This window comes from Phascolarctos cinereus, unplaced genomic scaffold (genome assembly GCF_003287225.1).
Source record: "Phascolarctos cinereus isolate Bilbo 61053 unplaced genomic scaffold, phaCin_HiC Scaffold_4;HRSCAF=312, whole genome shotgun sequence".
In the NCBI taxonomy this organism is placed as follows: Eukaryota; Metazoa; Chordata; class Mammalia; order Diprotodontia; family Phascolarctidae; genus Phascolarctos; species Phascolarctos cinereus.
The window spans coordinates 502,581,266-502,593,983 of record NW_027555847.1 but is presented as its reverse complement, the minus strand read 5'-3'; the positions used below and the strand labels follow the sequence as shown (position 1 = coordinate 502,593,983).

General features: G+C 39.6%; 1 long non-coding RNA gene across 1 annotated transcript; it reads right to left on the bottom strand.

Annotated features, from left to right (window-relative positions):
• Positions 1–348: 348 nt before the first annotated feature.
• On the bottom strand, positions 349–11,740 carry LOC110195816 (uncharacterized). Its single transcript, XR_002321016.2, has 4 exons — positions 11,108–11,740; positions 7,171–7,287; positions 5,157–5,295; positions 349–3,764 (listed from the first exon to the last, which is right to left on the bottom strand). It is a non-coding gene; the product is annotated as an uncharacterized LOC110195816 (long non-coding RNA).
• Between the last annotated feature and the right edge of the window lie 978 nt (positions 11,741–12,718).

The window sequence follows — 12,718 nt, the reverse complement described above, 5'->3', positions numbered from 1 at the left end:
TGGCTTTGTCATCTTTAGCTTTTGAACATTGAGCATGTTAGTCCCTTTCTTTCTGGGTTCTGGCTCCCCTCTCAACCATTCACTTCTGCCTGTGGGAAGGTTCCAGCTGTGACTCTGACCTTTCATACCATGATGGATCAATCTGGGGCTCAAGGGGGAAATCAGAAGCCGTTGTGTCCAAAAAACAGGAAGGGTAGCCCTGAGGTTGTGTTCTCCCAATCACCAATACGGTAGAGAACACTTATTCTGTGCATCTCTTCTTTACTCTTTGTGTAATAAGCAGTTTTAATTCTTCATACTGTGCAGAAATTACATGACGTGCAGAAATAAAGTTTCACAAAAAGCATATTACTATTAAAATGATGAGGTTTTATTTCGGGTACCAGTTTAGGATTATTGAAAGTGTTAAACAATTTCCTAAAGGCAATCCAAAACATTCTTCTCTTCTTGTTCAATTCTAAACACAGCTTATTGGCTAGTCACAGTACCTTGGCTAGTCACAGTACCTGTCCAAAGTACTACTCCTGGAATGACCACACCAATTCTATATGTTATCATCCAACGGATTATCATAGTTTAGGCCAGTGTCAGCCTCAAATAGAAATAGATCCTGCTCTTGGCATATTGATTGAGGAAAACACAGATTAACAATATCTGTGTTGTATTGTATTTTTTATTTATTTTGTGAAACGTTTCCCAATTACATTTTAATATGGTTCTGGCACCCTTGGGTAACTTTGACACTTCTGATTCACTGTTGCTGTTGTTCAGTCATTTCAGTTATATCCAACTCTTTGCAATACCATTTGGGGTTTTCTTGACAAAGCTATATATACCGGAGTGGTATGCCGATTCCTTCTGCAGATCATTTTTTTACAGATGAGGAACTGAGACAAACAGGGTTAAGTGACTTGTCTAGGATCATACAGCTAATAAGTATCTGAGGCCAGATTTGAACTCAGAAACACGAGTCTTCCTGACTCAAGACTCAGCACTCTACCACTGCACCACCTACCTGCCCACCTCTGGTTTAGGCAACAGGTAACTCTTCATCTACCTGTTTGTTCCTATGTGGAGAGTTTTAGAGTGAATTCTTTTGAATAATTATAGATTTCATTTAGAGGCTTTACTATGTTCTGGGACTTGATGCAATCAGTAGAATTACAAATAATCAGATGAATATCACCAGCTATAAAGACTCTCTTTCATTTGGATTCTTCACAGGTTATCTTCCATGACAATACCAAACACCTTTGCCCAAGGTGTCTCCCCTTTTCATGCCTCATTTCATGTTAATAATCAGAACATCATTGAACACAGTCTTCTGCTGTTGCTTCTATTGAGAGATTTGTAGGATTTAAACATATACATGGGAGACACTTTGTTGGAGGACAGCCTGAAAGGTAACATTTGCTCTATGAACTTAGGTTTTATTTAACAGTTTACTAACACAATGAAATCTTATATTCTCTATACCTGCCAATTGTATGACTGTGAAGTATATGCTGTAGAATATTGTTTGTGAAAGCCTTTTCATTTTTAATTAAGAGTTTGCATGGATAACTTTTTATCATATTAATATATACTATATATATATGTATAGGTATAGGTATGTGTGTGTGTCCCTCTCTACTCCCCTAATAAGTCTTCTCTAATGACTAAGATTGTGAAGGAAAAAGAAAGAAAAGTTCAGTAAACCTAATTAATATACCAACTGCATCTGACAGACCTTATCTAGCAAGTATTTATTTGGCACATACTATGTCCAAGCAACTATGCTGGAGTTTAAGATTCAAAGATAGGAATAAAATAGCCCCTGTCCTCAGGGAACTTATATTCAATTGGGGGAAACAATATATACACAAAATGTATGTAACATACATAATCGTAATGTTATATAAATATATACAAAATGAGTATGAAATAAGTACAATGTAATTTTGAGGAGGATGGCAAGCATTAACAACTGAAGAGGGGGCACCTAGGTAGCTCTGTGGATAGAGTGCTGGGCCTGGAGTCATGTAAACTCATCTTCACGAGTTCAAACCTGGCTTCACACACTTACCAGTTGTGTGACCCTGGGCAAGTCACACTGGTTTGCCTCAATTTCCTCATCTGTAAAATCAGCTAGAGAGGTATCTTTACCAGGAGAATCTCAAATGGGGTCATGATGAGTTGGACATGACTGAAAAAACAACTGAACAACAAAAAAAGGCTTTATGTAAAAGATGGCAGTTGAGCTGAACTTTGAAAGAAATTTGGGATTCTAAGAGGCAGAGATGGACAGTAAGTAGTCCAGGCAGTTTCTATAAGACTTCACATCTTTCTCTGAATCACTCATATTCATTGTTTCTTATAGTACAAGATTATTACATTACATTCATGTGCCATAATTTTTTTAGTCATCCCCCACACAATGGGTACCTAAATATTCATTATCACACAAAGAAAGTACTGCAATGACTCTTGTTAAATGTTAGACCTATTTCTGTCTTTGATCTCCTTGAGGGTATCTAGGCAGTGGTGGTGGCTCATCTATGTCAAAACATGTGGACTTCGTAGTCATTTTTCACGCATAATCCCAAATAACTTTACAGAATGGTTAGAGTCCCTTTAATAAAGGGATTTGTTCTGTGAAGTCTGGATTCAGCCAAAGGGCCACACTTAAGGACCTAGAGAGCCACATGTGGCCTCGAGGCTGCAGGTTCCCCACCCCTGGTTAAATCAATTCACAGTTCCACCAATAAATGTATCACTGTGCCTATCTTTTCACAACCCCTACGACACTGACTATCTTTGATAATTTTCTTCTATTATTTGTGATTTGGAACAATCTTTCATATAGTTGTTAATTGTTTGAAATTCTTTTTATGAGAATTATTTGTTCATATCATTTGACTACTTATCTATTGGGACCTTCTCACGTTTTCATTAAAGATACATTTATAAATCAAAGATTTAGTAGAGGTATGAAATTACATAGGTCATTAGTAACTAAGGTACTTTCCACTGAGTTCTGTCAGTAGTAATACTGGGATTATTTTAGCCTAATTATTTGGTATATTCTCTTCCAGATATTTCGAAAACTAGTCCCTCAGTGACTTCGCCTCCAGCACAGACTTTGTTCACGCATATTTGATCTAATCAAGCTGCTTTTCCTATGTTTATTTTTCTAGTGGCTCAGTCTGGATTCCTTCCCTCTCTCATCCCAGGTCTTCAAGGTGACCTTGCCTAATGATCTCCTTCTTCTCTCCCTTTCTCCTCTTTCTCTCCTTCTTTCCCTTATCCTTCCTCCCCTTCCTCTTCCTTCTCCCTTCCCTCACCTCTGACCTTAGTCAGGAAACTCAGAAGTTAGTAATAAATGAAGATCAGGGCAGAGGAAGAAGATGGTATGTTCTTTTCCAACACTTTCCTTTGACCCTAAATTGGGCATGCCCTCTGCACACCCTGCCTTGTGTCATAAGAGAGCAGCCTATTGATTACTGGAGACTAAACAATCTGAAGCATGGCACATGATGGGAACTGAGTTGTTGTTGTTGCTGATGCTGCTGCTGCTTGTCCTTCATTATTGAAGAGGACCATGACATCAGGGAGGTGATGCCTTGACTGGCAGGTGGATTGGATTTAAGTGAGGCAGGGCTGTGCAAGGTCACCAGCCTCACTTTCTCCTCTGGAGCCATTGGGGTCCAGTGGCAAGATATGGATCAAGACGACTGGAGATGGCCCCATGGGAACTGGGACGAAATGCAGCAAGCACTTCTGTTCTGAAAGAGAAGATCGTATTAACTAATCCAGCGCATAAAACACACTCCTCATCCACTGAGAGTGGGGAGGAAGAGACTGAGAAATATCTGGGATTTTCAAAAGAGACATAAGAGCATCCAGGAGGCAATGGTGACATTAGGAGCAAAAGAAGGAGTGCTGTGCCTGCCCTCCATGTGGGACTTAACTCGTGGCAGCTACCAAAAAAACCAGGATCTTTACCCCAGTCCTGGGAAAGGCCTTCACCCTTTTGGCCACCACGTCAACACTTTCTAACCTTTCCTGTCATCTGTTCCCTAGGCAAAGCAGGGGAGACCTGGAGATGCAAACAATGACTCACTCAATGCAAATTCTCAAGTATATAGTCCTATACTTCACTCTAGGCAAAACATCAAAGGGGAAAAAAAAACATATTAGAATTGGAAGGGACCAGAGAAATCATCCAATACAATTCCCTCATTTTACAAGTAAGGCAGAATGATAGTGGACAGAATACTAGATTTCAAATCAGAAGCTCTGACTGTGACTTTAAGCAAATCATATCACCTCTCTATACCTCGGTTTCTTCATCTGTAAAATAAAGGCACTGGACTAGGTCTCTAATTTTTTTAATTGTATCTTCCTATCAATAATTTTTTTTCCTTGATGGGGAAAGAGGGGGGTTAGATCTCTATGTAGCTGTTGCTACGGGTACCAAATTGAGATTATAATATAACCATAATGAGGTACTGATTTTCCTAGCTTAGAAGGGGGAAGGTTGAAACCTTGCACAGTGAGGAAAGGGGTGGAGTGAGAGAATATTGGATTGTAATAGGGGAAGGGTGGGTGTGGTTGCATTGGAGACAAGACCAAAGACTGGCTATTGTAGAAAAGTTGAATGCAACTCATATTCCCACCCTCTTCCCATATATTCCTAAAGGGCATGCCATGGCCCTTGAGAGGGTCCTGGACCCCACTTTTGAGACCTTTGGAACAGATGTCTAAGATTATTTTTATTTATTTTTTTCTAAGATTATTTTTAGATCTAAACTTATGATTATATAAAATGAGGTAACAGGCTGAGTCTAGGTAAGATTGTCATTTTTCTGTAGTAATTCAGCTAATTAGTGACAGAAACAGGACTTCCATCTTCCAGTTCTATACTACCAACCTGAGGTCTCATTCATTTTGGGAATTCTGTCACATTTTTCCTTGTGCCATACTGTACTAACACCAATAAAAAAGAACAGAATTAAAATTAACTAATATTTTGATTCAATCATTTACTTATATCACACTTATCTTAGTGAGTAGTCAAGGATTTCTATTGCTATGGCTGATAAAAGACAGAAGTATTATTGATTCTTTCAATTTAGATTCATTTAGTTTTAATGTGAACTGCTTTCTTCACTCACCAATTTTTCCTGAATTTTTGTCTCCATAAAGTAGATGCATTGGCTTCTATGAGCATTTGATGTTTTCATTTGTGAAATTTTTTGTAAGGTGCGGTTGGGAAGGTAATAAAAGTCATTTATAGTTTGACATGAAAATCATCTGGGAAAAAAAAAAAACTTGAATCAAGAAACTGGAATAGCCATAGTTCACAGATTACAATTGCTATACAGTCAAAACAGTTCCAGACAAAAAGCTAAGTGAGCTTGGATATGCTGAGTGTAAGCACAAGAAAGACCCTGAAGGGGCCACACAGAAGTTGCATCCTATGAAGCAAGTCTCAGGGGGTAAAAATTCTTCCAAAACAATGCACTTGAAAAAAGGGGCAAAAGACCATCTACATCCATGATACAACCAGAATAAAAACAATCCTGGAAAATGTGGAATGACTAAATAAAAATAAATCTATTTTCTCAATAATCAGATTAAAATTAATGACCCAGCAGACATTAGATAAACAATAGACTTGAAGGCCACTTTAACAGTTTACAAAGCACTTTCAGATTTTACCATCTCTCAGGATCCTTACATAAATTTGTTAGAGTTAGTTTGTATGGCAAGGGTTGTTATCTCCATTTAACAGGGTGAAATAGCCTCAGTTTCCTCAAGTGACTTTCCCAAGGTTATACATATTGGGTATGATAGAGCCAGGGTTCCAGTCCATTTATTTAGACTCCAAGTCATAATAAAGCCATGAAGAGACTAGGCAAAAGCAGATATACTTCATGTCTTTGATACACTATATCATCACGTGATTTGAAATGGAGCCTGCTTTTACTTTGAATCAATTGGCACATAGTTATTTGCCATTGGAATTTACAGAAAAGCATGATGCAACTATAACCCCACTACCAGAGGTCACCATGGACATTTGCTGCTCTTTTTTATCCCTTCTTGTCAGGATCTCTGGTTAATGGTTACCAATCACTCCTTAGCTCTGCTTTGTGTGGATTTTTCCTTAATATTGTGCTTCCATCAATTGGCTCACTTGTCTCAGCTGTTACCATTTTCACTTGCTGTTGACCATGTCTGAAATATTCTCCTTCCTCTTTTCCATCTGCTAGCTTCCCTGATTTTCTTCAAGATTTGATTCAAATCACACTTTCTACAGGAAGCCTTTTCCCATCCATCTTAATTCTAGTACTCTCCCTCTGTAGATTATTTCCTGTTTATCTTGTATATAGCCTGTTTGTACATGGTTGGTTGTATGTTGTCACCTCCATTAGACTGTAGGCTGCTGTCTTTTGTCTCTCTTTGTAACCCCAGTACTTAGCACAATGCTGGGCACATAGCAGACTTAATAAATGCTTATTGACTGACTGACTAGTCCTCTCATTACCCCTCCAACCATCAGCAACTCTATTTGGTTATTACCCCGAAGTATGCCTCATTGATGCACCTCTTTCACAGGGTCACTAATTATTTTTTAAAAGTTGCATTGATAACTCTTGCTTTTATAGCACCTTTATTTCCAAATATATCTTTCTCCTTTCCCTGACTCTGATTCAAAGAGTAAGAAAAGGGTGGGGGTGGCAGAGAGCAAAGCAAAACTCTTCAAGAAAACTAACTAATGAATCAACCAAGACTGATAGTATACACAATATTTCACATCCATAGTCCCCTATCTCTGGAAAGAAGGAGAAGTGAATTTTCACATCTCTTCTCCGGATTTTTGTTCATCTTATTTACATTGTTATAGTTACTGCATACATTGTTTCCCTCATTCTGCTTTACTCTGCATCAGTTCATATAGTTCATCTCAGGCTTCTCTAAATTTTTCGTATTGATTGGTTTTTTATTTTAATTTTTGACTGTTTATTATAGTACAACAATATTTTATCTGCCACAGTTTTTTTTTTAGCATTCTCCAACTGATTAGCATCTACTTTGTTTCCAGTTCTTGGCTAAGGGTCAGCCTACATTTACAAAGGATTTAATCATATTAGATAAAAAATAATTTTAAAAAATATCACTCACATGTAACATAGGTTTGGACTATACATTCTATGCAATCCCTGGACCCTAAAAGCAAGAAACTCTTCTGACTCAAATGTTCATGTCACCAGCCTTAGTTACCATCACTTGTGCTGCAGCCTGAGTGATAGAAAGGAAAGGAAGGAAAAAGCATTTATTAAGTGCCTACTGTGTACTAGACACTATGCTAAGTGTTTTATAAATATTATCTCACTTGATTCTCATAACAATCCTGTTAGGTAGATGTCATTATTATCCCCGCTATGTAGTTGAGGAAACTCAGTCAGACAGAGGTTAAGTGACTGAGGCCAGATTTGAACTTATATCTTCCTGAATCCAGGACCAGTGGTCTATCTACTATACCAACTAGCCGTCTAGACAGGAATCACTACTTGTTTACGAGCATCTCAGATGCCAGTGAAGTGGAATCTGTATGTTTCTACAGCTACCTCATGGCTCATTTAGAGGACTGTAGAAACTTGGGGTGCCTGTTTTGACTGCAATTCCCCAAACTCAACATGCTATCTCTTGCCTCTTTGCATTTGTGCAGACTATCCATGCCTAGAGTGAATTCTTCCATCTCTTCTTTTCAAAAGTTTCATCCAGAGGTGGAAGATGAAGTTCTGTGTATGAAAAATAACAAGTGAGACAGTTTGGCTGGAGTGTAGTGTGTCTGAGGGGCAGTAATACATTATAAAGTTAAAAAGATAGGAAGGAGGGGCAGCTAGGTAGCACAGTGGATAGAGCACCAGCCCTGGAGCCAGGAGGACCTGAGTTCTAATCTGGCCTCAGACATATAACACTCACTAGCTGTGTGACCCTGGGCAAGTCCAACCCCAATTGCCTCACACACACACACACACACACACACACACACACACACACACACACACACAAAAGGTAGGAAGGATCTAGGTTGTAAAGTGCTTAAAATCTCAAACAGAGACATTTATACTTGATTGTAGAGGCTATAAAGAATCACTGGAGTTTACTAAGTAAGAGAATGGCATAGTCAGACCTGAGTTTTGGGGAAATCACTTTGGCAGATGAATAGAAGATGGACTAAAGTAGGTACGAGAGTGGAGGCAGAAAGATGAAATTGGAGGCTATTGTAGCAGTCCAGACAGGAGATGATGCGGTACTGAACTAGGGGAGTGACTGAGTGGGTAGAGGGAAAGGGTTAGATGAGAAGGACACTATGGAAGTAAAGGTATTTGGCAACCGATTGGGTATGCTGGGGAAGAGAGAACAAGGAGTCAAGAATAATGGGGAGGTTATGACCCTGGTACCTGGAAGGATGGTGCCCTTGCTAGAAGTAAGGAAGTTTGTAAGAAGGGTTGGGTTGGGAGGAAAAGATAATAACTTATGTTCTGGACATGTTGAATGATAAATGCCTAAGAGACATTTAATGGAAAATGTCTAATAAGCAGTTTGTAAAGAGAAACTGGGGCTCAGATGTGAGACTAGAACTAAATGTGTACATCTGTGAGTCATCTGCATGGAGGAAGTCATTGAACACCTGGGAGCTGATGGTATTACAAAGAGAAAATGTGTAGAGAAAGAAGAGAAAAGGGTACCAAACAGAATCTTGGGGAGCATCCAAAGTTGGGGGGCTATATGGATGATAATCCAACAAATGAGACTGAGGAGTGGCCACACAGATGGGAGGCCCAAGAGAGAGAACTGTGTCATGAAAGCCCAGAGAGAAGAAAAAATTCAGAAGGAAAAAGTAGTGAAAAGTGGCAAATACTGCAGAAAAGTCAAGAAGGATGTGAACTGAGAAAAGGCTATCAGATTTGGCAATTAAATCTTAATTATTAAGATATCACTGTAATCTTTAGAGAAAGCAATTTCAGTTAAGTAATATGGTCAGAAGTCAGATTGCAAATGGTTGAGAAGTAAGTGAAAGAAGAAGAAATGGAAGTAATGAGCTTAGGAGATTTCTAGCATTTGGCTGAGAAAGGGAGGGCAAATATAGGATGATAACTGGAGGGAATGGTGGGGTCCAGTGATGGTCTAGTCACAAGGGGCTTGGGAAAGAGAGAGAGAGAGAGAGAGAGAGAGAGAGAGAGAGAGAGAGAGAGAGAGAGAGAGAGAGAGAGAGATACACAGAAATGATGATGATGATATAATCTGCTGAAGAAAAGAGGGGATGGGATCAAGGCGTTAATAAAATATGATGTGAAATCCTCAGCTATGAGTAGGGGAGGGGGTGCCAGAGGCTTGAAGAGAGAAGAGAAGGTTTAGAACAATAGCTATGGGGAAGTGGAATAGAGAATTAATTAGGCTATAGTTAATCAATGACCTTGTTGCCATGACAGCCCAGTTGAGATTAAGTAACATACATTGTAATAGACCAAGTAAGCATGGTTCCATGGCTTTCTTCCACTCTATTGCAGAGCATTAGAAGGAACAGTGGGATGGAGTAACCGATGACAGAAGGAACCCAAGGTTGGCATTTGTCAAGGCCTGAGTAACAATAGGACAAGGGAGCAAGGGATTAGAAAATAGAAAATAGTGAAGAGTTTGGATCAAAATTAGAAAGGGAAGTTGTTTTGGCCTGGGAAAGTCCTGAGGAGTAGTGGGATTCAAAGTCTCAACGTGGATGAAGAACATGTTTAGGAGGAGTGAGGCCTAGAGAAAGATAGAATGATAGATTATGTCTTGGATATAGGAATATTCAAAATTCTTCATCATGGAAATAGAATATATGGGTAATGGGAAGATCATGGGATCATAGATTTAGAGCTGGACATTACCTCAGAGGTCTTCTAGTCTGAATACCTCGTTTTATAGAGAAGGACCTGTCACCCAGAATGGTTAAGTGATTTGCTCAGAGTCACACAGCTAGTTAAATGTCAGAGGCAAGATTCAAATTCAGTTCTATCTGACTCCAAATCTAGCACTTTATCCATGATGCTAGACACTGCCTCTCAGAGTAAACATCCTTGTGTGTAGCTGAGGTGAAGCAGAGGAGTACGTCATCAAACTTGAGACTGAGGACCTGGGTGGGTGGTTGGGCTGTTTGAGGGAACACCAATGTGTACTTTTTCTCATGCAGAACAGAAACAGGAAGTTTTGTCCACAGCAACCAAAGCTGCATTGTGAAGTTGAGACAAAACTATGGAAGTGATTGGTCTCTTGCAAAGCTACCATACATTTAGGGGCAGAAAATGTTCCCAACATGAGCTTCAAAAGAAAAAACTTTAAGAGGGTCAAGTGGGCAATTGATTTCATTCTGAGGTTTGGACCCAAGGGAGTCAAAATTCCTTATGGTTTGCACAATCCCAAGCCAGGCTAATGTTATCTCATCATGAGCAAAGGGACTCAGTGTGGTTACAGAGGCCTCAGGCCAGCTGCCAGTTGGAGCTTGGAAGAGTAATGTTTTCCCTTCAGTCAGAAGCTGTTTTGAAGAAAGTACTGGTCTCAACAAGCCCACTGTATCTTCAACAGAAGAAAAGTGCTAAGGTCTGCTGACTGGGAAAGTGTGGTACAGTGGTAGGTCCATTGGAATCAAAAGATCTAAGTTCATTTAACTTGTCCAGGTTTCAGCATCATCTGTAAAATGATAGAGGTCCCTTCTCCTCTGAGGCAGAGATGTCAAACATGCCTCCAATACTTTAGAGTGCCCCAATCATGTTAAAATATAATTTTTAATCTGATTCCAAGTTCAGATGTAATTTTTATAATGATTCCAGGTTCAAATGTACCTTTTAATTTGGTTCCAGATGCAGGGAAATATTTAACAAAATAAATTAAAATATAATAAAACATAGGTAATGTTAATACCTTGTTTTCTAAGTCAATGTCCTTGTGTGATTAGATTAGTGTCTTCCCACACCCCTCACACCCCTTTCTAACTGAATTTGACACCACTGCTATGAGGTACTTCCAGACTCCCAACCCCAACATTCCAACCCATACATTCAGCCTTCCCCACCTGTATATTCTACAAAGTATTTTCAGCAATGAACTCCACTCCTACTCTCAACAACAGCTTTCTCAACCTTCCATGGGCCTGTTGGTGTTTGTCCTTCATTCTCAGAAGGTGATGTCTTGACTTGAAAGTGAATTGGATTTAAGTGAGGCGAAGGCTGTGCAAAGCCACCAGCCTCACTCTCTGCTCCGGAGCCATCTGGGTGTAGTGGAAAGATATAGATTAGGACAACACAAGATGGCCCCAGATGCAGCTGGAGGCCTTGGCCTTTTTAAGCTAAGGTCTTTCCCAGGTCTCAGTTTGTCTGAGGCAATGCCCATTAGGTGATTAAGGCTAGGTAAGAAATGAGGCAAAGAATGGCCTCTTTTATTCAGTAAAAAAAAAAAATTAATCTGGGAGAGGAAGACCCTCAGAGTTTCTGGCCAAAACAGAAACAATTACTATTTACACTGCCTTCGACCCATCAAGGCCCAAACAATGACCAAGTAGGGCTCAGCTGAGACCTATTGTTGGCCAATTTGTGAAAGCCAGAGTAATTTGAGTTTCATGCATGGTCAAGTAACTCAATTTGAATCCGAATGAGTGAGTATAATTAGCAAAGACAATATTATTAGGAACAAAGGAAGGCACGAAGCTTTTATTAAGTGCTTACTATGTGCCTGGCACTATACTAAGAGCTAGAGCTACAACTGTGTTTTTTGCTTGTATTTGCTTCTAAGACCATCTCTGCCTTCAAGGTGTTTATATTCTATTTGGGGGAAGCCCCCATCAAAAAGAGCTTAAGGTGGGGTGGAGATGTAGGGGTGATAGGATGTTCCAAGGTGAGGAGGCCCCAGGTACTAAGGGATAAAATAGCAGTAGAGACATGATTTTGAAGTCCAGAAAGTCAAGAGCAAGACCGGGAGGGCCTGATATTCTTTTTTTCCCTTTGCCTCTTAACTAATAGTGTGTTATAAACAGGATAACAGCATGTCACCTTGGGAACACTGCAAACAATGAAAGCTAGCCCTGACCACTGACTTCAGAGACCTTTTTTTAACCAGTCTCTTTGCCCAGTCTAACCTTTCAGTCTCTGATCTGTTATCAAATCTAAGTTCCTTCACCTACAAAATAAAAAGAACTCCCTTAAGGCCCTCCAGGTCTCAGATTCGATGTAATTTCTGTTCTGGAAAGTCTGTGTTTCTAAAAATGGAGAATCTCCTTATCCATTTGAGGTTGGAGGCTATTGAACCAAACAAAGTCAAAGGCACAAAACGGGAGCTAGGACAGGAATTCTGCAAATGTTCCCTCTTCCAATCTCTACTAGAAAGAGTCCTGGGTGTTAAGAGGTACTTCATGCTTCCTTCATTCACAGAACTGCGTGGGGTCACATCAGTGGTAATAATACGTTAGAGGAGCAGAAGACTTCAGTTCTGTTCTGGAGAGCAGTTCAGTGACCCTTTCTGAATCTCATGTTCATCAAATAAGAAAAAACAATTCTATCCCTAGTTTACCCTTTCCTTTCTCCTTCTCTTTCTCTGGTATTGTAAGGCTATAGGTTAATGTTCGTTAACAGAGTTGGAACTCTTTGAAAAGAAGGAACTGTATTGTTGCCAAATGAAGTTTCCTCCTGGA